The following is a 22,693-nucleotide window of genomic DNA, read 5'->3' on the forward strand; positions in this document are numbered from 1 at the left end:
TGCAAATATTATTGAAATCTGGAATGCAACAACATGACAGAGGAGACCCCTTATTTACACTATCACAATTTAAATTTTGTCCCTTTACTCGTGACTCATGATTATTTATTCCAGGCCTATTTCCTCTACTACTAATACTATGAGGTCCTTCCATCTGAGTTCATTTAGTTGAAGTACTTGGTAGATAACAACACCGTCTGCTGAGAAAATGACTATTACATGTGTTGCTAATTCAAAGAAATTGAACAGAAGACTGGCCAGAAATTTGGTTTGTAAGTCATGAAGATCTGGATTCTAGTCCTGCCTTTGACACATACTGGCTATGTAAACCTGGCCAACTAACCTAACTTTTCAGAGTCAGTTAACTCTGGCCATCTCCACCTCTTCCTTTCCCACCTCCTCCCCACCCCCTGCAATCACCCAGAAGTTCTGAGAGGTGGGCTTTCATCTTATCTTATTAGAATTCAAGTCTTCATGACTCAGCCAGGCATGTAACCACCTCACCACCTTTACCAGTAACCTTTTATATGTTGTCTTCTCTTACTAAAATGTGAGCTCCTCCAGGGTGGACATTGTCTTGTTAACCTAGTATAGTACCTGGCACATAGGAAGGACTTAATAAATGTTTGCTTGCTCACTCTTTTTACCTATGACTCTCTTTGCCTGTCCATCATTTTTCTAGGTATTCTATAAGACTATACATTTCAGAGAAAGCTCCCATCTGCATTTATAGGGAGAGTTCCTCCTAAGAGGGCTCCCTACATTGATGAAATTAAGGACTCTGTCAAATAGATATTCACCGGGTTCACCCTGAAAACAATCTGCACCTGAAGAAAATTCTTTGAGTTGCCAGTTTTGCTGTATTTCTGCTGTCAATATCAAAAGAACACAAGCATACTAATTTCCCTCGATTTTCCTTTCTTGCAATTTGCAAGTCTTTCCTCCCACACTCTATGAAAAGTGTAAAAGAGGGTTTTCCCCATACCTTATTGTACACTATGGGCCACTTTATCCAGATTGTATTTCCCAAATCACATCAAAATAAGTTCATTAAATGAAATTACTTTCCTTTTATCTCTGGTAGGAAATCTTCTGGTACCTTAACGTGTACTGAATTGACATTTTAAACATATTATAGGTAAAATAGTGAATACCCCAAGCCTCCAACATGATTCATGTAATAAGGGAACTACCTCATATTTCAATGTAGAGATCTCACTTTCAATAGTGAAAGGGTTTTGTTTTGTTTTTCACATTACAGGCTACAAACCGTGATGGCTAGAATGATGTCTTTAACCCAGGTAAGATCACTTAAGTAGTTCCTAGAGTCTCCTTGGAGGGAAGGACTTTTATAGTAGGAAACCCAAGAAAAGTGTTCATAAACCATAGCCCTACCTTCCTTTGTCACTTCATCCATACTCAAGACAGAAATGGACTTGCAGAAATTGATTTGTTTCCTTTACCTGTTGATAATTAGTGTTCAGTGTGTCACACACATCTTTTGTTTATGTAAAAGATTGAAATCATTCTATTTCAATTACCTTTACTTCCCTGTTACAATGCCTGACAAAGGAGATGTAACTAATTCAGATGCCAACTATGCCATTAACAAAAAAAATCAATCCATTATTTCCCAAACTCTTGCCTGAAGGCTAATCTCTCTGACACTAATCTGAAGGGCCCAGCAATCTAATAAACAGCCTTCATTCACTTTCCTAACTGCGGACACTCAGTAGACACTAAATCATTTGAGAGAACAGGTGCCTAGAAAAAGCTTATCATTGCCACTATATAAAACCCAGATTCTGGGGGGTTTTTAAGCACACATTTTAATGATTTACAAAACAAAACATTTTAAAACATAATGTCAAATAAACTGAAGTTAAACTGTCAAAACTATTATCCCATAGTTAGCAGCAAGTTCATTTTTAGGAATACATACGGAAGATTAAAAAAAAAGGCTAGTTAGTCAAGTAGGATTTATTAAGCACCTACTGTGTACTAGGCACCATGCTAAACACTAGGAATATAAAGAAAGGCCAGAAACAGCCCCTTTTCTCAAGAAGCTCAGTCTAATGCTAGAAGACAATATTCAAACAATTATGTATAAATAAGATATATTCAGGATAAATTGGAGGCAATATCAGGTGGAAGGCACTAAGATTAAGGAGGAATGAGAAGGGCTTCTTGCAGAAGACTGGATTTTATATGAGTTGAAGGAAGCCACAGAGGTTAAGTGGCACAGTGAGGAGAAAAAGCATTGTAGGTGGGAAGGATAGTCAGTGAAAATGGCTGGAGTCATGACACAAAGATTGAATGGATGGCAGTGGGGAGAAACTTGAGCCAGGGAGACCAACCAGCAGTTGGATGGCAATAACTGAAGTGTGACGTGATGAGTTACTATCGGGTGATGGCAGTGTCAGAAGAGATAATGAGGCATATACAAGAGATGTTATGGTGGTAGAAACACTAGACTTGACAACTGGTGGGATCTGGGGTGATGGTAAGAGCGAGTAGAGGGTGACACATAGATTTCAATCCCTCCTGACTGGGAGAATGATGGTATCTCTGTCACTAAGAGGGAAGTTGGGAAGAGAGAAAAATCGGGAGGGTCAGATAATCAGTTCAGTTTTGGATGTGTCGAGTCAAAGATGTCTATGGGACATCTGGTTCAAGATCTCCAACTGGCAGTTGGAGATGTGATCTCCAGATCAAATGAGAGGATAGGACTAAATAAGCAGCTGAGTCTGTTGCATAGAGATTATAACTGAAACCATGAGAGTCAATGAGATTACCAAGTAAAATAATACAGAGGGATAAGATACGAATGCTGAGGACAAAGCATTGGAGGACACCCAGAGTTAGCAAGCAGGCTGTGAAGATACAGTACAGGAGATGGGAGAAAGATTGCTCAAAGAGCAAAAATCAGAAGGGGGCAGTGCCAGGAAAACCTAGAGAAAGATAAGAAAATAATTGACAGTGTCAAAGGATGCAGAGATGTCAAGAAGGATGAAGGCTGAGAAAAGACCCATTAATTACAAAAAGGCTATTTAATTTTCTATCCTAACTGTGCAGTTGCTTTGGTCAAAGGAATCATCATAAGCAAAGAATAGTTTTCTATTCTTTATATTGGCAACAGAGCCTGCTGTGAAACAGAAAAAGAAGTGAATAATTCCAATGTGGAACAAATGTTTTTTAAGGAAATGAATTCTAGAGCCAGTTCAGTTCTTCACAGAAGTTCAGAAGATATAAATTCGAAAGTCCAGTATTTACAAAACAGAGAATGAATAAATCAGACTGAGGAAAAGAAAGACTTTAATTCAATTTAAAACTTCGTTAGTTGACAGAGTGACAAGAAAAATATGGTTCTAGGTCAAGTCGTTGTCCTTTATTTTCATTTTTGGTCATGAAATTAGGCACTTGAATGTTTTTTACCTGGCAAATGGGAATGACTCACAGCTGTATGGGTATCTGAATTTTTAACATCACATAAGCACTTTGCACAGTAGAAAGGTGGCACAGTCTTAATGAAGCCTGTTCCAGTATACAAAGTAAGACTCCATTTCTGGCCTTTTGCTGTTTGCTTTTCAAAGGCCTGCAATGACCAGGAAGCAACAAGAAAAAGAAGGCTTTCGTTGATACTGCCCTGGCTTCCACCAAAAGTCTTTCAGATGGATAATACGAAAAGCACTTAGAGTCAGGATACACAATCTCCACCTCTAACACTAATTTGAAATGACAGGGAATTATATTATTCCACGTAAAATCATCAATATGTTTTTGGTCAGAAAATCTGGCTTCAAGTCCCAGCTCTGATACATATTAGCCATATGACTATAAATTACCTTTCTGAGCCTCAGTTTCCTTATCTACAAAATCAAGGTAAATAAGATACTACCTCACAGGGTTATTGTAAGAAAGGTACTTTGAAAATCAGAAAACTCTGTATGTGTTTGGTCATGTTTCAGTCATGTCTGACTCTTCATGATCCCAGTTGGGGTTTTCTTGGCAAAAATACTGAAGTGGTTTGCCATTTCCTTCTCCAGCCCATTTTTCAGAAGAAGCAGCTTGCTCAGTGACAGCCAGATAATAGGTGTCTGAGGCCAGATTTGAACTCAGGAAGATGAGTTTACCTGACTCCAGGCCCTACATTCTATCCACTGCACCACCTAGCTGCCCTTTATGGGTTGTTATGATCCCCAGCATTACTATTATTAGAAAAAAGCAACTAACAATGACTACAGAGTTTTGCCTGTTAGTATGACTGGTTACTGGGCAATGGAGGAAAGCCAGCCCATCTCATTACTATTATTGTTAATGTTGCAGATAATAACTACAACAACAACAACAAAATCTGCTGAGCAGCCAGGGTGTATGACGCTGTAATTGGCACTTACAGGGACCTGATAGCATTGTCCCTGCCCTCAATTTTTAGCCAGCAGAGGGGTTGTTTCCATAGAAACCACAAGTAGGACTCCAGAGAAGGATGAACATGTTTGCATGTGGCCTAGCATAAAAAGCCCCTGAATTTGTGAGCAAAGCATAAGCAAAATCCACCTGTTTGGGCACGGGTTTTCTTTAAGTTTTGGTCAAATTAGTGATTTAGTAAAAAGAAAAATGTGTCCAGTGTCAAATATTCCTTTGGAAAACTAGATGTGAAGAATAAATTATATATATATATATATATATATATATATATATATATGTGGGTGGGGGCACATTCTTTTGCCAGTGACCAGAAATTTTCCTAGTAAAGTTGTCAGAAGATGATGCTGAAAAAAAATTACAACTATCTAAGATTCCATCTTTTATAAATGGATATTCGAATAGAGAGAGCATACTTTTTTTTAATGTACATGATACAAACAGCTTAGCATAACTTTTCATTTCACTTTCTGATTCTGGAGACACTCTGGAGACATTTCATCTGAGTGTGTGTTAATTCCTGGACTATATTAGCAACATTTATCATGGCAAATATACTACCATTAGTACTCTTCATTTGTATTTGGAAAACTCCACCCTCAGTTGTAAGTGAAACCAAGGCTCAAGCAGAAATGGCCCATTTCCATAAAAGATATCATTAAACTCTCTGTCTGATGCACTTTAGCCAGTTAGCAAGATGACTTTGCAGAGGAAATGTTCTCTTGACTGTTTTTTAAAGTTGGGGTCCAATTAAATGAATGATAATCATCCACAGAGGGGGCTTTGCTTGTTGTTTAACACAGAATCATAGAATTTCAGAGTTGAAAAGGACCACAAAGGTTATCTAATCTGAACACTACACAAAGTATGAATGCTTCCTACAATACCTCTATCAACTGGTCATTTGGCCTCCACTTTTAAGACAGAGAATTCCCTATCCTACACTTTCGGGTCACTAAATCTATTTTTAGATAGTACTAACTTTCGGGTATCTTCCTTGTATGAAACTGAAGGCTGACTTCTCATACCTTCATTGCACTCATCCTAGTTCCACCCCAGGAGTTCAAACTGAACAAATCGAGATTCCTTCCATATGATGTTCCTTCAAATATTTGGAAGTTGGAAGACAGGAGACTTGAACTTACTGGAGACAGGAAGGTGTTCTAACAATATCCTCATTTACTTTGGATTTCAATTTTTTTTTGACCATTTTTGTTCAATGCTTCCCAAGATGAAATGTCATTTTCCTCCAGAGAGAAAATGAAAGCAAAACAGAGCTGGTATAATTCTAACTCTTCTCTGTTATAAGGTATCATAACGTTCCCATTCACCTTCAACTGGGATCCCACCCTTCCTCTGCAACCCCTCGGCATAATTAACAAAATGTTTCTTTTTGTCGTATTTAAAACTTATCATTTAACATTTATCAAAACCCTCAGCTCATAATAGGCTTTAAAAAGCTCTCTACACAACTCTTACAGGCACTCACCAGACCTTACATGAGGTACAAGCTCTCTGGTGGAGAGCCCATCATTATTTCTTCTTGCCCCTGATTCAGAAAGCTAAGTCCTGCTCTCTGCCACTATCATCTTAGCCAGCTGCTAACTTCCCCTAGCCAATTTTCTCTTCCAAAGTACCTCTTTTCAATTGAGAGCAGTGATGAATATGGTGGTCCTTTGTGTTCTAGGATAACAAGGCTGATATTGCTATCCATCTGTGGGTGAAAAGAACAAAACATGACCAATGGTCCATTCCACACCTAATGCATCTGCTAATTGATGGGCCTGTCACTGTTTGTGGCTCTGTCTTTTAGCCTTGAAGTTCTGACTGATGTCTTCCCTCAAAATGAGCCCCTCCCATTTCTGATGGCTTCACTTGCAGGAAAGGAAGGCTGGCCTTTTACTATCTAGTGTTTCTCAGCATTCCATCAATAGGCAATGCTACCCGCCTGCTTGGAGGGTGGGTGTCTGGCCTGCCAGTGGTGATGTGCTTCATCTCACCATAATACAACTGTCTACATATTCCACTGCCCTTTATTCTGTCCTACACTAAATGCAAGGTCGGGTCAGTGTTTCTACGTCCATGAATTTGTGCAGATGGATCATATCCCTGGATGCTGTCATCTATTTTAAGCATAAATTCAATCATTCATCTGAATCAACCTCCCAAAATAGGCCCTGCACCGGGCCTAGTACAATGTCTTTCATGTCATTGTCATCATCATCATCATCATCATCATCATTTGCTGAATGAATTAATAATGCCTGAGGTATGCAAACAGTTATTGACGTAGTAGTTTTGAACTAGAGCTAGGAAGGACCTCAGAGACCATCTAATACAATCCACTTGTTTCATAGATGAGGAAAACAAGGCACAGGGAAATTAAGTGACCAAGGTCATAGGTTGTGACTCTAGATTCATCCCATTGGACTGCATGAACACATATGCACATGCTCACACTTCTCACCAAGTGCCACCTTTTACATGAGCCCTTTCCTGAGCTGCTAGTACTATCCCTTCAAACTCATCCTGAATCTATTCTCTCTCTCTCTGTCTCTCCCCCCTACACACATACACACACACACACACACACACACACACACACACACACACACACACCTATATGTGTACCTGTCTTTCTTCATTATACTTTTGTCTTTTTTTTGGTATACCTAGCACTGAAGATAGCACCTGGAACATAGTAGGTTCATAATAAATGCTTGTTGACTCATTGATTAAAGCATATAAAAATGTTACAGTTAGCCCATGGGGCAGCCTGGGCTTGAAAAATATATCCAAATGGCTGAGACAGAGTCAGATGGACTCACAATTACAGTTGCCTATCTTTGAAATAACTTAATATTCAGTATTTAAATATGATAGGTGATATAGTGGATAGAGTGTTCAAGTTGGGAATATCTGAGTTCAAATCTTTCCTCAGACACTTACTAGCTATACAATGCTGAGCAAGTCTCCTTAACTTCTCTCAGCCTCAGTTTTCTCATCTATAAAATGGAGATAATAATGGCACTTACCACCTGCAAGGCTGTGACCCTCTTGGGATCAAATGGGATAACATATGTTAAGTGCTTTGCAAAACTTAAAGTGCTACATAAATACTAGCTATTATCATCATGTGATGGCAAATTATATTTTCTTAAATCTCACTGAATGATAACTTGGATCACTAACATTAAGTGAGGAAACATATTTTTGACCTTACTGTCCACAGAACATCTCCTTTCCATTTTTTTTAGCCACATCTCAGTAAAATTAAACCCCTAGAGAAAAAAATCCACAGCATTTAAGTACCTACTGAAAACCAAAAGGCATGCCCAGCAGTGGTAATAAATATTAAATTCCAAACTGACTGTTGAGACAGGAGGGAGGAAGAAAGAAGAGAATAGACAGGGAAAGATAAACTGTCAGCAATATGGAATATCAAAGCTAAAGCTGATTCAAGACAGCTGCATCAGCTGCTATAGAAACACATGAGGCAAAAGAGATACCTTACACTTCTGGTACCACTGAAGTGGGGACACATTTAAAGCACAGGAGAAAATGTGAACCGGTGATGACCCCTGGTCTCCTAAACTACTGTTTAGTATATTTGCAATTTACATACTGTGTTACAAATAAAATCACCATATTTTCTGAAGAACTACCTTGGCATTTTGTTTTATTTATAGGCTCATAGAGCTAGAAAGGACCACAGACACCATCTGATTCAACCCTCTTATTTTACAGATTAAGAAAAACTGATGTCCACGTAGGTTAAATTAGTTGCCTAAGGTCATTCAGGTATGAAAATGTCAGAAGTGGGATTGGAACCTTTGTCTTCTAACTCCACAGCTAATGTGTTCTTTTCACTTACCTTCAGCTAGATGTACCCTGAGGTTTTATCTCCAGCTAACCCAAAGAGGAAAAATATGGAAAGCGTCAAAAAAAAAATAGGTGGGAAAAGATTAGGAATATTAAATCTAACTCAGTCTTTTAGGATCCTTGGGCAAACTTCTCATTCCTTGAAGTTTACTGGTTCTACACACTGTAGGCTTCATCTGGGTCCATGTAATCAACAAAGAATTCATTTTAAAGAAGGATAGTCATTCAAGCAGTGCAAAAAAGACCTGATTTCTATTCCTGGGTTTGAAAGAAACTCACTCTGTGACCTTGAAGAAGTTACTGCCTTTTCCTGTGCTCAAAACAAGGGTGGCAATGTCTGTCTGCAAAGCACTTAAAATGAGATTGCACCCTGTAGCTACAAATTACGGATCTTGGAAACTTAGTATATTGGAGCTTTTTTAAGTCTTTCTGATTCTCATACTCTGTTTATGATTTCTTAAGACACAGCCTGCTGTAGTAAAGACAGCACTAGACATGGAGTTAGGAAAGTCCTGAGTTCAGATTCCCACATCTGATAGGTTGTGTTGGTGGGCAAATTACATTCCCCTTTGTGAGCCTCAATTTCTTCATTTGTAAAACAGAGATAATAAGACCAGTACCTCATACAGTCATCATGAGAATCAAATGAGATAATTTAAGAAAAGAACTTTGAAGCCCTTGAAGCACTTATGTATGTGAATGCCAACTTCAATATTCATACTTGGAGTCCCACTTAAATTAATGTTTATTACCTTTCCTTTTCACCAACTGAAAGGCTGGAAGACATTCTTGATCATAACAAACTGACCATCTAACAAATCTTGAGGATACAAGTTCTCATGGTGTAAGGGACTCATGATTTTAACTTCATTTCTTACAAGATCAGGTTAAAATACATCTCGGTGACATTATTAACTATTAGCATACTTTTTTATACTGCTTCTCAAAGTTTATGGGTGCTTTGTGATTGGGAAGGGGGCAGGAGAGGGAAGTTTCCTCAGGCAGCATGCACACATCCAGTCTTTTCATGTCTGTGCTATTTATTTCCAGAGAAATATTCTATTTGAGCCCAGTGGGAAATAAAGGAGTTTATCAATACTTGCAAATATTGCTTGACAACGTCAAAACCTTTTGTAAGTATTACTAAAGCGAAAAACATTTTCCCTTGTCTGCCCATTTTAAGAGAGCCCATCTATTTTTTTTCTACCACAATATTGGTACCTTGTCATTTCACAGTTCCTTGTCTCTCTTCATGATGGGAATATACCAGACCTGGTTTCTTCCCATGCCAATAAACTTTGGCAGGGCATAAGTCTGGAGCAAATATCCAAACACCAAACTAAGCGGCTGCCAATTTAATTCTAAAAACAACTCTCTAGGACTTTCACAAAGTAGGTAAAGATGAGAAAGTCTGTAACTCTAACAAATATGTTGACCAATACAACCACCTCCAAATATCAGCCTTCTTTACCCACAACAACTAGAATATGACCAAAATTAGCTTGAGCTTTTAGATCTCCGATGTACCAAGATACTGTGAGAGCATTCATATACACACACCCACACACTTTTCCCAGTTATAATTATCAACATAAAATGCTACTAGAAATGATACAGAAACCTTCTAGCCTTTCTTACATTCATTTAAATAGAGGGATCTTCCAGAGTCAAGGCAATTGTCTTCTCCAAACTACAGTTAGTATTCAACAGACTTTAACTTGGAGCAGGAATAGAATACAAATCTATGTAAACTCTGTTTCCTTACATACAACTGACATGGTCCTCTGGGGGGGGGGGGGAAATACAAAATCATGCTATATTTAGAAACAGACTTTGCAAAGTATGATATCTATCACCTTCTGTGCCCTCACATTTATTGCATTGGGTGTCAGTAGCAATGGTCTATTTAAACAAATAATCTGACTTTACAAAATCTCAAAAATGCATCTGTGATATCTTGAGAAATATACAAATATATAGATATTATACACATAAAAATCCTGGCATGTAATTGAACATCAAGAATCATTTTACCATATTAAACAATGACTTTAGTGTGTTCTGTAGGAGGGTTTCCTTAGAACAGAGAAGAAGTGGATAAAGAAAGCAGCAATTAGAGAAGAATTCAAAGAAACAGGGATTATAGAAGAGAAATAATTTAGCTTCAAATCAGGATTGAAAGCTAGAAAAGACTTTAAAGATCATCTAGCCCAATGAGGTAGCACCGTGAGAAAAGCACTGAGCTCAGTATCAGGAAGACCTGAATTCAAATCCTGCCTCAGAAACTTAGTAGCCAGGTTGTGTGACTAGGCAAGTCATTTAACACGCTACTATGCCATAATTTTCTCCTCTCCCCCCCTTTTCACTTCTTAAGTGCTTAATATCCTATGGCTCTAGTTCTACTAATTCTTATCTCTACTTAGAATTTAAATGACAGAATTAGAATCCACAATGAAAAACTAGTCCCTACCATAGCTCAGAAACAAAAATTCCAGGCTGTGGTTATTTTAAAGAGGTCAGAAATACGAAGAACATTATTAAAGGAAGAAAAGGAAAGACTGAGGCATATCCTCCCAAATGTACTAAAATATCGCCCTTGGAAAAAAGACTTGGAGTAGGCACCTAAAGATGCAATGCTACACAGAATAAAGTGTGTCACAGACTGGAGACAGAGGCAGTATGGTTGAATGCTGTGCTGAATGAAGTGGAAGGAATGTTGTAAATTACATCTCCATGAATTATTAATCTCAGTTAGCTTGCGCCTACCATTCCCAACAAATGATACAATTTTAGCTTTTCTACGTTTGAATAAGCCAATTGTCTTCTGTTCTCTGAAAGGAAAGAAACATGCCAATAAATGAATTACAGATTGCCTGATAGTACTAAATGAATCACAGTCCATGTTAGATGACTTTTAGAGAAGGGAAAAAAAATCTTCTCTTACAATCCCAAAGCTACCTGCATACCATAGTTTTTTTACAAGTATAGATTTTAGCTTCTTGTGTCTGTCTGTCATCACAAAGATGATTTGCTTGCAAAGCCTTCCTCTTGGCTCTGTTTTTAACTTCAGAAAAATTTCTCCCTCCCTCAAGCCCAGCCCTGTCCCCCAACCTCCCTTTGTAAGTATGCATGTGAACCCATCTTTCTCTAACCACATCTCTTGCTTGAGAATCTTAAATAAGACTTTTGAGAGTTGCAGTAGCAGATTGTTGTGGATTTGATTTTGCAACTTCCCCTGCCCCCATAAAAATGCTGCTGCAATCAGAAATTAGTGTGAAATGATGTGCTCTTTGTTCTCAAAATTGTTTTGAAAATTTACTTCATCCTCTGAGGTAACTGGAAATATTCTGCTGAAATGGAAGTAAAACTAGGACCAGGGATAGCTACTGTGGGCTCTACAACACTATGGAAAAGAAACAAAAGGCTGATGCTTGTGAAAAGTCATCTTACTCTAAAAATATTTACAATCATCATAACTAATAGAGGCAACCCAATCAACCTAACAAGGTCATCAGATGGGGCCTTTTATTCTGACATTTCCGAGAAGTATGGACACAACCACTGCCATTACTTTTGGATAATGACTTCTTTTTGAAGCTAGACATACAACTATTTTTGCCCTAGGTACTTACTTCTTAGCCAATTGTTATCACACTGATGACTGACTGAAAACACACTGAGGAAGAATGACTGAGTAAGGGCTACAAGAGATCTCAGAGTTATGACTCAATCAGTCTTCCTCGATGTGGTGTCAATGAGCCAATAATACCCAGTACAGTGATATTCGTGCCCCATTTGGAGATGTTAATCATCCTTTCCACTGGAAAATCGTCAGAGTGAGAAAAAAGGCCTCATCCTAAAGCTCCTTAAGTTGACCAGGTTATTCCTAGTCATGTCTTACACATAACCTCCACTTAGAACCCTGGCAAAGAGTTCATTCTAGTTACCCTTTTTTCTACTTTCACTAGAAAAAGTAGTTGGTTTTTTGGGGGTTTATTAATACTCAATCACCTGTCCCCAGCTACTGGCAATTTATTTATAATCAATAGACTATGAGAAATGGTTGAGATATGGAAAAAAAAGTTAAAAAAATTCCTACCCTCAAGGAACTTGCATTTTAATTGGAAAGATAACACAAACATATACCTATATACACACATACACATATGATACATATAATAAAAGCTATCAACTGACAGGAAAGAGAAAGGCCTTCTGCAGGAGAAAACATCCAAGCCAAGTCATGAAAAAGTCTAGGAATAGCATTTACTGTCTCATGATCTTATTCGATTCTCTCAACTCTATGAGACAAGTTGAGCATGTAATACATTATTCCTGAAAGACGATGAAGAAACTGGGGCACAAAGAGGTTAGATGACTTGCCCATGACCATACAACTAGTTAGTAGAAGAACTGAAGTCAAGCCCAAGTCTTCTAATTCCAAGTCCAGGACTTTCTACGATGCACACTTTCTCCTTTTAAGTGCCAATAAACAATTTGTTACCACTAAAGTCGTAACTATTACTTGCTTGATCCTAATGGAGACAGTAAAGATAATTCCCAAGTCATAAAATCTTCCATCAACTAGACCCACCTTCTCAGGGACCTCATGCACTGTCTTCTTGTGTCACCTGTTTTGATCTTTGTTGACTTTCGGCCCATATCTTCCCACCCATTTTTGTTGTCTTACCCCAACTGCTCTCTACGATATAGTAATGTGATATGACCACCTGGAAAAACAACAGTAGCAACAACTACAACAACAAAAGCAAACTGCAGCACACTATAATAGAAAGAGGGCTGGATTTTGAATTTGAACCTTGTTTTAAATTTGAACCTTGTTTGAATTTGAACCTTGTCTGAAATTTTGCAAGTCGCCTTTCTGGCCCTAAGGTTTTCATCTGTACAATGAAGAGATGACATCTTGGGTGCCATCTAGCTCTGTATCTTTGGGATTTAATAGAGGGTGAGAGGGTCTAGCATTGGGACACGAAGCATCTGCAGTACACTGGAAGAAGTTCCAAAGGGATTCAAAGGAATTTTCTCAAAAGACTGAGCCACGTAAAATAACTTTCTGCTCTGGCACAAGCCCTGCTATCCACAATCTTCACCCTACGTATGCGACTGCAACTTAATTAAGAGTATTCAATAAACTAGAAGTTGAGAGTGTTGAAAAATGCACCCATCCTTCTGTGGTCACAATTACCTAAATAACATAAATCATTATGTGAAATCATCATATTGAACCAACTGTGTGAAAAAAAAAAAAGACCCAAACACAGGTTATTGAGTTAAAATTTCAAGCCAATGAGATCATTGTATCTCAAATTTGGAGTGGGAAGACACTTTAGCAGTCTCTTCCCACTTTTACTCCCTCATTTTACAGATGAGCAAAGTGAGAAATATGGGGGTGAAATGACTTGACCAAAGTCACAAAGATTGCATATCTAGGGCTTTTTCCTTCCATTATACCACACAGCATTGCTCAGAGTACTAAATTACACTGACATGTAGATTAAGAAGATAATGTTTCAACCCAGTTCACAGGCATGCTTTGAAATATATATAAAAAAAAGAAAAAATAGAGAATTAGGAGTTTAAAGTCCCAAGGTTTTAATTCTACCATAATTCCTCACTACTGTTCCCCCCAAAATAACTAAAATATTAGGTACAAATTTAACATTTTGCTCTTAAAAACAAATGAGACCATATTCTTTTAAAGTGAGTTACAATTTTTTAAAGTTCAAATACTTCACTTTTAACACATTGGAAAAACCCATTCCTATTTGAAAATGTGGGTAAATTGTGTAAATGGAAACTAATAGAACGACATTAAAGCAAAATTTTTTACAAAAGAACTAAAACTTCTCTTATTTAAAGCATCTGGTAGGTTTGTGAGTGAAAGGTCTGGCATGTTGTCATTGATATTACTAATTAAGGGGAAAGTAGAATTCAACATGGTGGAATAAGTAGAAAATACTCTTAAAATAGCACCAGTTGTGCCATTAACTTTTTGAGTAGGTGAAGTCATGTTACTTCTCCTGGTCTCAATTTCCTTCTCAACAAAATTAATAGTTTGGAAGGGATGATCTCAAAGGCCTCTTTTAGCACTTCATCCTATGAGTCTACAAGGACCTAGTGTATAGGCAGGATCCAAATGTGCACTGACAAATTAAATCAAAAAAAGATCAGATTGTTAAGAAAGAGTCCAAATCATCAACTAAACAATCTTGTATTTATTTTAAGTGAAAGACAGATGGTATCTGGCAGCAAGTCATTCCATGTTAAAGTTAAGGCAAGGCAAGTGCTGTCCTATTGAACAAACTCATGTTTCTTTCATAGCTGGTCATTTGTCAGCATGATCCCAGTGTATCACTGTTTTGGAAACATGCTCCAAACATATCAAAATGGAAAAAAAAATTTAGGCAGAATATGTCTCTCAGATTTCAAGTCATCTATAGTACAACACTTCCAGGGTGGCCTGAAATTTCCTCATTAGGAAGGGCTGGTTCCATTCTATGTCTCACATTGGGAGGTCTTATGTAGTAACAGGAGTTATGGAGAAAATAATATTCCATGGCTGTGCCCCAATCTCAAATCCCCTTATTGATCTGGCTTATAAATGACCAAAGGAAAGAACTTCTTCCCAAACTACTGCCAGCCTATATTGAGCTGTGAGCCGTGAAGTGTTTGTTTACCGTAAGTATTGAATAACATGTGCAGGGGAACAGTTACTGGATTTGGAATAGGAAAATGTAAACCCCCTGAGGGCAGGCACTGTTTTCCCTTTTTGCCTTTATATTCTCATGCCTAGCATAGCAACTTGCACAGAGTAGATGACTTCATCAATGTTTGCTGGATTGCATTAGATGACACTTAGAGGCTGACGATCTGGGTTCAAGTCCCAGCTCTCCAACTTACAATCTATGGGATCTCAACGGCAAATCACTTTCCCTCCCTCAGCCTCAGTTGTCCCATCTGTAAAGGTCCCTTCTAGCTCTGAGTCTATGATCCTATTAGCATGGTTTCAGTAAGAAATATGCTGTATAAGTGGTCAGAGTTCTACTCAGCTCCCCTGGCAAGGCTTGGCAAGATTTCCTTGAGACAGTGCCCCAAGAAAGCACTCTCTAAATGCCATAAAACTCTGCAGCTCTGCAAAGTTCATGTTCAAAGAAATCCTGGGTTGGAAGGGACCTCAGAGGAGTTCACCTTGTATACCACTCCGTGAGATCACTATGGAAAGGGCATCCAAGCCTATATCTAAATACCCCTAATGAAGGAGAACTCACCACCTATTTCCTCCTTCACTACTTACACCCTCTTATCTCTCTCCTTCAGATAAAAGGAAAACTTGGAAGTCGGCATTCCCTACGACTGTAGTTAATTTGACCTATAGGTTAGAACACATTGATAAATACATTCTCAACACCGGAGCCATCATCACTACAGGAACCATTATCTTTATTTTCTTCCACAGATACAAACCTCACTCAGCCTCAGATAACTGTATTGAAAACACAGGTCACTCAATAACCATTCAAATCAACAAGCATTTCTGAAGCGCTTACCTGCTACGTGCGAAGCACTGTGAGGTACTAACGATAAATGAGGGGGAGGGGAACAGTCCTACCTTCAAGGTACTTTTATTCTCCTGGGTAGATCCAACATGTATATGAATAAGTATATAAAAAATGAGGAAGAGAGTATGAGTGGGGGGTGGGAGGAGAGGAAAGGTTTCCTACTGGAAGTATCAGTCACCTGTGCTGTGCTTTGCAGGAAAATAAAGATTCTGTAATGTGAGAGTATGGATGAGATCATCAGGGATAAATTATTTCCCACTTTTAGGGGAAAAAATCCAATGCATATTTGTGTGTGTGACTGTGTTTAGTCTTACTGATCAGGACCACAATCTTCACTCATAATATTCAACATAAGTATTATTAATTAAGACTACAGCTTAATAACTATAACTAGCAATATAACAGGTGCTTAGTAAAAATTTTGATGGAAGAATGTTAACATTATAAACCATGGACAGACTTTCCATGCCTCTCATGATGTCATTGGTCCTCTTCGAGAAAGAAGGATGAACAATAACAACACTCCATGTATATTATACTAGATTAAAACACTCCTCGCCACACACACACAATGTGGCATATCTTATTTTTAAAAAACAATATAAAGTACTAGAAGCAGTTTGGTCTATTCTGTCCAAGGTTCTTCAAGAGCCTATCAGTATTCAAATTCTCAAACTTTTACCTACCCTAAAAAAAATCTAATGTTTTTCCCACACAAACATCCCTAGGCATTAAAAAAAAAAACAAACCGATAACCATTGAAAACAGCATTTAAGAATGGAATCTGCTAAGCAAGAATGGAAGCTCTATACTTGGTGTTTTTTTTTCCAGTTACCACACAAGAGAATGATGGCAGTAAAGTTTGAATCTAGTACAAAAGAAAATAATATCTGAAAATAACAACACTGAAAGGTTAAAAAAAAACCCTGCTTTTTCTTTTTCAAAACCAGTTCTAAAAGCTGTGAGAGGATGAGGCACATGGACACCAGCCATGAATGCAATGTTACTGCTCCCTTCAGCCATCCAAGCAGTACTAAAATTCACAAGGATCCCAATTTTAAAAAGGAATTCTCACACTTAATAGCCTGCACATTAACAAGAATGAAAGAGAAGCAACAATCCGGGAAAGCTCTGTGTATCCTTGATCTCAATCATGCATATAACAGCTTTGACAGATGACCCAAATTTAACTCCCATCCCTCACTCTAAAGTTAAATTTAAAGTACATCTTTTTTCTCTAGGTGCTGTGGCTCTTTAATGAAGGATACAGAAGGTTATGGTCATTCTGTATCTTAGCTGAACAAACCCTTCCTGAGGCTATGTAATCAAACCAGTACAGCCAAAGGATGTGGCTTCTTGCTACCAGCAAACAGCAAAACAATCCTGCTTACTGTCGGGGGTCTTAAAACAAGTCCCTGAGCAGGATTTCTGGCACTTTAAGAATGACACAAATGAAATATTGGGGGAGGGGTTGAAATGTGGATGTCTTGGTTTTGAAACAAGGAGAAAAAGCTGCTATTCACAGTGTCAAGTTTATCCCATTTATGATAAACCAGAAAACTGTTAATGGGACCAAGACATTATTTCACATAGACACTCAAGCCTTTGCAATTAATGAAAAGCTGGTTGAGAACCTGCTGCCTTTGCCTCCAGCTGTCACCATGTGAGAAAGAGGAAGGGTTAGTCACCGGGGCCCTTAGAAGTGGGAGGTTTTAAGTAAAAGGAGATGGTCTCCCATCTGACTCTCTCCTCAAAGCTATAATTGCCCATTTATGTTCAGTTCACAGAACAATAAATGTAGCGAAACAAGAATTTTTCAGTTATAGTTGCAATCAACCTTTCTCATTTTAGATTTAATGCAGTATAATTCTTTCTTCCTCCCTAAAGTAGATCTGTCGATCCAACCGAAGCCTGAATCTTCATCCTCAGGAGGTTAGTCGCTCTCCTCGAGTTTAAAGGTGGGAAGAGCAAAAGTCTATAGCATGTTCCAATACCGCCATCTCAGGATGACTTCTTCCAGGAATGTGGAAATACAGCTTGTTCAGTACAAAACATTTCCAGATTTAGGAGGTGATTCCTTAGTAGCACACTTCTGACAGCTGTCATTCATTCTTCCTCCTACATAAAACCACCCATTTATGATTAAAGCAAAAATCTAAATATGAGGAGACAATTTTTTCCAAATTCAATCGTTTCCAAAGAAAATTTTTCAGATATTCAAAATATCAATACTCACATTTGCTGCTGAGAAATACATTGATATATGCACAATTAACATCATTTCAGAAGCAACCTTTGCTCTAAAAGAAAATGCTTCTACTGCATTCCTGAAGGCATCAATCCATTCAGTTCTTCCATTAGCAACCTGGAGAGCTTGGACACAATGTTAGGCACTATTTTACCTGCTGACTAACAGACTAACTGAAGGACATACAAAAGGAGTCTGAGACACCACTCCATGTGATGTACGGGGGAAACGAGTCAGGAGACCCTACTTGGCCTCAGCCCAATCAGCTGTATGACCTGGGCCAAACTGCTTCACCTCCTGGGGCCCCCCCAGTCCTTCAAATGGAAAGAACAGAACAAGGCAACCCTTAAGGTCCCTCCCAGCTCTAACAGTCTCATGAAATGCTAAGTAAACAGCGAAATAGTTCCCATACAAAATTAGTCCCCTCAGAGGTAGATGGGGCAATGATTTCCATACTCCACCCTGATAGGCACAGGTAGCATTGGATTTATAAATATGCATCCCAAGACACTTACATGTAGGATTAAATGATTACAGATATTGGAAATGAAACCCTTCAGGTCATTTGCTTTCATTCTATTTCTCTATTTCTCTCTCTCTCTCACTAACTCACTCTTTTCCCCTCTCTCTTTCACACATATACACAACACAAATACATATACACACAACACATAACATACACACACACACACACACACACACACGCAAACATACTACTCCAACAGGGATTCCCCCACATAATCCAGATTAACACTGCACCAGCAAGACAAGGGTAAATGAGAGCTACTTAAAAGTAGAGAAGGGGTGCAGTTAGGTGGCACAGTGGATAGAGCACCGGCCCTGGTTGGGATGACCTGAGTTCAAATCCAACCTGAGACCAAACACTTGACATTTACTAGCTGTGTGACCCTGGGCAAGTCACTTAACCCTAACTGCCTAAAAAAAAAAAGTAGAGAAGGGAGTGGCAAGCTTCTAGGGGGCCAGAGACCATTCCCACTAGATAACACAGACACAGGGCTAAGACTTAGGTGGGAAAAGCAGAAGTCAGGAAGTATTCAAGGAATGTTCTCTTTTCTCTCCTCTCTCTCTCTCTCTCTCTTCTCTCTCTCTCTTATTAGCAGCTCTGGCTCCCTATCATCATTCAATGTCTGTTCACACATATGGGCTACTTATCAGACAAAACCATACTGGCTGGACAAACATGAGACCCAGATGGCTGGGATCCCCTATTCAAATTACTGATAATGAGAATATTCTGTAATGTACTAACAAGTAAAAAAAAAAAAACACTCTATTTGGGAGGGTTTCAGACTTGTGATTTTGCTGGTGTAGGGAACTCTCAGTCAGAAAACTTGCTGTATAACTGTGGATCAGCACCTGCTCTCCAACTTCCAGACTTAGAGAGTTGTCTGGGACACTGAGAGGTTAAGTGACTTCCTTGGGTCAGAAAGCTGGCAAGCATCAGGGGTAGGCCTTGAACCTAGGTCCTCCTAACGTGAGCCTAGTTGCCTCTCAAATAAGTAGTCCTTTTGAACCAATAGCATACAGAAATAATTGTTGATAAAGATCATGATTTCAAAGCTACATTAGGCCACTAAATTGGGTTGTCACAATTCAGATTTTTGAAACCACTATTGCTACCATGGCACATAAATTAGTTGACATCCCTTCACCCCTATGAGATTAGGCTCCCATACCAGATCTGTAATCTATTTCCCAAATTCCTCATCTAATTCCTCCTCCAGTCCAGGTGACTGATATACCACCACAACAATGTCATTTCTTTTTCCAGGTTCACTGACCTGACTCAAACGCCTGGCCCCAGGTTTCGTTGGATTTTTTCACGTGCACAGAGACAAGCAGCACTACTCCCCTACACCCTTTAGTCCATTTTGCTCCTTTTGAATAAGGAAGCACCTTCAGGACCAGCTTCTAGTCATGAGCATGATATCCCTCTGCTCAAAAGTCCATAATGCCCATGTGGCTTTTAATGCCCATGCGGCTTTTAAACATAAGTGTGGGAGCTTTCAAAATATACCCCAACTGAAAAGCAGTCAAAGGTTATGAACAAAATTTTCAAAAGAAGTTCAAACTATCAATAGCTATTTGAAAAAATGTTTGAAAATAATCATAACTGAAAATAATCATAATCATAAATGAAGAATGAAATGAGCAGAATTAAGAGAACACTATAACAGCAATATTGTTTTAAGAACAACTTTGAGTGAGTCATTTTCCACAAGATTTTGAGTCCCAAATTTTCACCCCATCTCACCCCTCCCCCATCCCAAGATGGCATGCATTCTGAATACCCCTTCCCCTAGCCTGCCTTCCCTTCTATCTCTCCCCTCCTTCTCTTATCCCCTTCCCCTTCTATTTTCCTGTAGGGCAGGATGGATTTCTGTACCCCATTTCCTGTATTTCTTATTTCCCAGTTGCATGTGAAAATATTTTTTTTAAACATGTGTTTTTAAAACTTTGGGTTCCAAATTTTCTCCCTTCCTCCCTCCTCACCCACCCTCACTGAAAAGGCAAGCAACTCAATATAGGTTATACATGTGCAGTTATGGAAAACACTTCCATAGTAGACATGCTGTGAAAAACTAACTCTATTTCCCTTAATCCTATCCTGCCCCCTCATTTATTCTATTCTTTCTTTTGACCCTGTCCCTCCTCAGAAGTACTTGCTTCTGATTACCCCCTTTCCCAATCTGCCCTCCCCTCTATCATCCCCCTACTCTCTTGTCCCCTTCCCCCCCATTTTCCTGTAGGGTAAGACAGATTTCCGTACCCAATTGAGTGTGTATGTTATTCCCTCCTTAAGTCAAATCCTATGAGAATAAGATTCTGAGTGAGTCATTTTAACTCATAAATATTGACAATATTTAAGTATTTACATATAATAAAATAAATATAAATATAATATTTATAATGAATACCCAAAGTAACTATAAAGAACCTATGAAGAAAGACGCTATCTGCATCTAGAGAAAGAATTGATAAATAAAAGTATATTTAAAATGATTTTACATATACATATACATATTTGTGTCTAATGGCAGCCATCTCTAGGGCAGCGGGGAAGGGAAAAAAAGGGAAAAAAAGAAAGTTACATAATTTTATGATATATTTAAAAGGAATAGCAAGTTGTACATGACAGATCTACTGTTTCATGTGCAATCATCTTTATTTTTTACTCTACTATGTTAATGGAAATGATTGTTTTATTTAATAAATTAAAAATAAAATAAATAAAAATTTAAAAATAAATAATCATAACTCACACAGAAGTAGTGATTTAAGGTTTACAAAGCACTTTAGATACACATATTACATACATTATCTTTTTTGATCCTGACAACAATATTGTGAGGTCATTCAATTTAGAGATTGTTTTCATTTCTTCATCTGTATTCTCAAGACCTAGCACAGTGCCTGTCCTATAGCAGGCCCTTAATAAATAATTATGGAATTGAGGCGGGTAATATTATTATCTCCATTTTACAGCTTGGGAGACTGAACCTTGGCAAGGTTAAGTGACTTGTTCAGGATGACATAGCTAATGAGTTTCGGAGGTGAGATTGGAACCTAGGTCCTTGTGATCCAAGTCCAGCATTCTTTGTACTATATCATACTGTCTCCAAAAACAAAAACTAATAATCAAGAAATAAAATTTTAAAATATTCTAGCAAAGATGAAGGGGAAAGGAAAAATTCATTGCTGGAGGACTAATAGGAGACAGGCATGCTAATTCACTGCTGGTGGAGGTGAGAAGGGATTGAATCATTCTGAAAAAACAATTTAGAATTTTGTAAGAAAAGTTACTACGTTGTTCATATCTTTGAACAAGACACCCCAAAGAGGTTAATAACAGAAAGAAAAGACCCATGTATACCAAATTATTCACAGCACTGTTAGTTATAACAAAACACTAGAATTAAAACATGCCCCCAACTGGGGAAGACCTAAACAAGCTGTGTTATATAGATGTAATAGAATATTATTGCACTATAAGTATTCACATGTCAAGAATTCAGAGAATTGGGGCAGCTAGGTGGCGCAGTGGATAGAGCACTGGCCCTGAAGTCAGGAGGACCTGAGTTCAAATCGGGCCTCAGACCAAACACTTCACACTTACTAGCTGTGTGACCCTGGGCAAGTCACTTAACCCCAATTGCCTAAAAACACAAAACAAAACAAAAAAAAAGAATTCAGAGAATTTGGGAAGATTTGTCAAAAGTGATACCGAAGAAAGCAATGCCAAAAGAATAGTATCTGTAATGATTGCAACAATGTAAATAAAGATATCACCAAAAGGCACCAAAACTTCAATTAGATACAGCTGGCAATACTGCTACAGAATTATTGAAGTTCAACAATCATGCATATCTCTTTCTTTACTCTGCCCCACAACACACTGTTAGGGATGGGGTTGGGGGAGGGAATGTTTGGGGGTATGTTTTGAGGAAAATATCTGTTGTATCAAACCAACAAAATAAAAGGCAGTAAGGGCATACTAATCAAGCCAAAATATGTACGTTTACATAGGTGAGTAAAA

At 38.3% G+C, this 22,693-nt stretch overlaps 1 protein-coding gene across 4 annotated transcripts in view; it reads right to left on the bottom strand.

Moving 5' to 3' along the window:
* Positions 1 to 22,693, bottom strand: part of DIP2C (disco interacting protein 2 homolog C) — a 589,927-nt gene that overhangs the window by 526,344 nt on the left and 40,890 nt on the right. The window lies entirely within an intron of this gene.

The sequence above is a fragment of the Vombatus ursinus genome, unplaced genomic scaffold, assembly GCF_900497805.2.
Source record: "Vombatus ursinus unplaced genomic scaffold, bare-nosed wombat genome assembly UNPS02014852.1, whole genome shotgun sequence".
In the NCBI taxonomy this organism is placed as follows: Eukaryota; Metazoa; Chordata; class Mammalia; order Diprotodontia; family Vombatidae; genus Vombatus; species Vombatus ursinus.